Source organism: Papaver somniferum, chromosome 9 (genome assembly GCF_003573695.1).
Source record: "Papaver somniferum cultivar HN1 chromosome 9, ASM357369v1, whole genome shotgun sequence".
NCBI classification, from domain to species: Eukaryota; Viridiplantae; Streptophyta; class Magnoliopsida; order Ranunculales; family Papaveraceae; genus Papaver; species Papaver somniferum.
In genome coordinates, this window is record NC_039366.1 from 120,611,954 (window position 1) to 120,616,256 (window position 4,303).

Genomic DNA, 4,303 nt, shown 5'->3' on the forward strand with positions numbered 1-4,303 from the left:
ATATCCACTGAATAAAGTTTTCTCTCGATCAACGACTAGCATCATAATCCACTGACCCTTAATTGTGCCATCTACCAGAAGCCAACTTAACCTCTACTTATAACTGTAACCTACTAACCTTACCATTGTATGTTCATGTAGGACATATTTCTCTTGCTAAATGTATATCCAGTCCGTATGGTATTTGGTTTATGTTCCATGACTGAACAATGACAAGTGCATAAAATTAAGAACTCCATTTTAACGTCAAATCCGTTTAGAGTAAATAAACCTCCATTTTAGTACCTGAATGCTGTAGTGGGAGCATACCAAGCAGGCCCAAGTTTCCATTTGAATGCAACTGTTTCCAAGATAGGATCTATACAGCAAAGATACGAGTGTTGGACACAGCCTGCGAACAAAATAGGTGGGTCAAGTTTTGTCCCAATTAATCTCCTATCAGCACGGAGATCCTGGAGATTGACCTCTTTTACAAGTTCTCAGACAGTAGAGGAATCATAGTGATGTTATTATCTCAAACGATCATATGAAAAAGCTGTCAGACTCTCAATAAAGTATTTAAAACTTTGCTTCTCCAGAGTCACTTGAACTCGACTCATAGAGGTTTATGCTCTGAATTTCTGAAGCTCTTGAACAAGCTTGATTTTATTGCAAGTTCGAATAAAGACTGCTTTGTGATTTTCTGTTGATGCTATATCCAACAGATTAAAAACTTCTATTTTCATAAAGTATTTCAACATAAGCAAAACTAGACAGTGTAGCATGCAAAACCCATGTAAAATTTAATAGCCTAACCATAGTTAGATGCCAAGTCAAGCAAGAATCAGTTTGTATAAGCTGAAGTCTCTAAAACAAGAAACAAAAATATCTATTTCGAACCGAATACATGATATTGATGTAATTTACACTTTCCGTAATTGAAAACCACTTGCAGTCTATCAACCTTGTTACAATTTTTCCCCTTGCCGAGAATATTATCATCAACTCTTTCATAAGTTCATTGTTCCATGACTTTACCGCCACTCTCATCCCATAAATCTACCTTCGTAACTGCTTATGTTCTATGTACATTGGTTGACGGGGTAAATTAATCAGATTCTGTTGTACCCGGTGCTTCTTCGTAATTTGGTACGTTAGTGGTCACCATGTCTGCTCCGGGTTCTTTATGAGGTTATTCTCGTTCACACATTTTACTTTGCTGATCAAAATGAAAGATATCAACTCAGGCAAAACAATACAAAAAACTGTAGATATCAGATGTCAAAGTTACTGTGCTACAATGCCAGTCATACGTAACTCGATACAACCATTATAACCGTATGGCAGCTTTCCGTTCGGCGTGGTGTAAACACTTAGGACCATATTTTGCACAACCAAAATTTGACAGCTTTGGATTATAATTTTCATCTACTTCTACTAATTAAAATACTGGTTTCTTTTCGAGGCACTATATAAATTATAAGAAGATCCTTTTAATTATGCAAATACTCTACAGCTTTCGCAACACCTTCTGCTATCTTCATCCTATCCTAGTCTTCCATCTAGCTAGAGGCTTTTTTCCCGGCTTAAGGTCTACAACAGTTTATTACTTCTTAAAGTTGATTTACCATGTCATGATCCATGAGATGGTGAGAACCGAGAAACCTTACCATGTAAGTGAAGATTCAACGGTCGTAACAACGTAAATTCATAAACAACAATATGATCTTTCCCTTGATCACAGTAACCAATCATCTTGATGAGGTTAGAGTGCTCGATGCAGCTGTGCATTCGAACCTCCACCCACAAATCTTTCTGCTCATAAAACCTTTTCACGGCAACTTCCTGAAATTTAAGTTAATCGTTACATTGAATAGTCATTTATTACTTAGGACTAAATTTGCAAAGTATAACATCTTCAAGAATACCCTTATACCCACGTCCAGATGTTCCTTCAGCTAAATCGCGTCTTGGATGGAACGCATCAGTGGCGACAATAAGCTCTCTTGATCCAAATACACGAACATTAGTAATCTATGTTGAAATTCAGCTTGGTCTGCTTCAATCCTCTGTTGGAACACAGACAACAAATGTTCCACACAACAATAACTCATTACCCATATTTTCACTGATGATAGTAAGATTTTTTTTTTCTTTTTGAATGTACCAAAAAATTCAAGATTATCACAACCAAAACCAATTTCCCAAAAATCAATAAATTAATAAGAAGGATTTAGAAGATTAGGATCGTAACCATCTGTTCTCTTCGAATGTGAGCGCTGCACCTTACTCGATCTAACACAAGAGAAAAACCTAGCCAATTTTTTTGAGAGCTGAATGTACACCATGTTGTTATTGACGTTAAACCTATCTAGATATGTGAAACGCCTCTGTTATATTATCTACCAGTACATTATTTTGAAGCACGAGAGTTCTAAGGATGGTGGAATTTCTAAGGCTTCTTGGGATAGAACCCGTGAAATCGTTATTACCTGCCACAAATTCTTCAAGTATCTGTTCTGCCATGAATATTGAGGTATAAAAACAGAAAATTAGTTCTCAGCCAAATACAAAGTTTTCAACTGTATTAGATTGTTGATTAATTCTAATGAACCAATTAGTTCATTTTAAAGAGATAAAAAAAAAGTCAAAATTTTCAAATGACCTACTTATTGAGTAATTGAGGAATTGTACCTGTGAGATTGTTGCTGTAAATATCAAAAACGGTAAGAGACCTTCACAGATCTAAAGAATTGATTTTATTAATCTCTCACACCTTACAGATTGTTCTACATTAAGTATTTATACAAGTTACAAAGAATAAAAGACCTAACAGCTAGAACGAGTTTACAGGGCTTGTTACAAATAACCAAAGATGTATAGGACTCGGATTTACAACAAGTTCAATAACCATATTCCTGAAGACTTGGTCTATACATGGACTGCCGACGGTGCGGACTATATACACAGCTGTGGTGCAGATTATATACACATCTAATACCCCCCCCCCCCCCCCCCCCTCAAGTTGGAGGCTGAGGACCATCTGCACGAAGTAGAAAGGCGAAGAAAATAATCCACTCCCAGCGGCTTTGTGAAAAGATCGGCTAATTGTAAAGCTGACGGTAGATAAGTGGGTTTGATTAGACCAGAAAGAAGTTTGTCACGTACAAAGTAGCAATCTATTTCAATATGTTTAGTTCGTTCGTGAAAAACAGGATTAGCAGAAATATGAATGGCAGCTTGATTATCGCAATAAATGGGAATAGGTTTTGGAATAGTGATACGAAGATCAATGAAAAGATAATGCAACCATTGCAGTTCAGAAGTAAGTCGTGCAAGAGAACGATATTCTGCTTCAGCAGAAGAAAGAGATATTGTTGGTTGCTTCTTGGACTTCCAAGAAATAGGGCTGTCCCCTAACATCGTAAAATAACCTGTCGTTGATTGACGAGTTGTAGGGCAGCCTGCCCAATCAGAATCGGTGTAACCCGAGAGAGACAAAGAGCTTGAGGCAGATAAAAAAATACCATGACTAACGGTACCTTTAAGATAACGAACAATACGATGTGCAGCAGCCAAATGACCAGAGCATGGTTGTTGCATGAATTGACTTAAATAATTAACAAAAAATGTGATATCAGGACGTGTGACCTGAAGATACAAGAGACGACCTATGAGACGTCGATAAATACTGGGATCAGATAGAGGATCACCAGAGGATGGCAGTAGTTTAAGATGTTGCTCCATTGGAGAAGGAGAAGGCTTAGCTCCCAAAAGACCACAGTCAGTCACAATGTCAAGAATATATTTGCGTTGACCAAGTAAAATACCTTTGGGAGAACGTGATACCTCAAGGCCCAAGAAATATTGCAAGCGACCAAGGTTTTTGAGAGAAAACTGAGATTCAAGTTTGTGCTTGAGGTCCTGAATAGCAGGGTCATTATTACCAGTGATAACAATGTCGACGACATAAACCAAAACATAAATGGAGATTGCACCAGAATGGAAAGTAAAAAGAGAGTAATCAGCATGAGATTGGGTGAAACCTGCATGAAGAAGAGCTGAAGAAAGTTTAAAAAACCATTGACGAGAAGCTTGTTTAAGGCCATATAAAGATTTATTGAGCTTGTAAACACGAGTATCCCCTTGCTTGTGAAAACCTGGAGGGATCTTCATATAAATATCTTCTTCGAGATCACCCTGTAAAAAAAAGCACTTTTAACGTCAAGTTGATGGAGTGACCAATTATGAATGGCAGCAATTGATAAAAGAACACGAACAGTAACCAGCTTGGCTACTGGAGCAAAAGTGTCATGCAAATCGA

The 4,303-nt window shown here is 37.3% G+C and overlaps 1 long non-coding RNA gene across 3 annotated transcripts; it reads right to left on the bottom strand.

Moving 5' to 3' along the window:
- Positions 1-812: 812 nt before the first annotated feature.
- On the bottom strand, positions 813-2,746 carry LOC113313775. Of its 3 annotated transcripts, XR_003342044.1 has the most exons (4): positions 2,674-2,746; positions 1,908-2,493; positions 1,650-1,824; positions 813-1,198 (listed from the first exon to the last, which is right to left on the bottom strand). It is a non-coding gene; the product is annotated as an uncharacterized LOC113313775 (long non-coding RNA). The 3 variants fall into 3 exon arrangements; XR_003342042.1 differs by having other exon boundaries at positions 1,650-2,493; XR_003342043.1 differs by having other exon boundaries at positions 1,650-2,498; positions 2,674-2,745.
- Between the last annotated feature and the right edge of the window lie 1,557 nt (positions 2,747-4,303).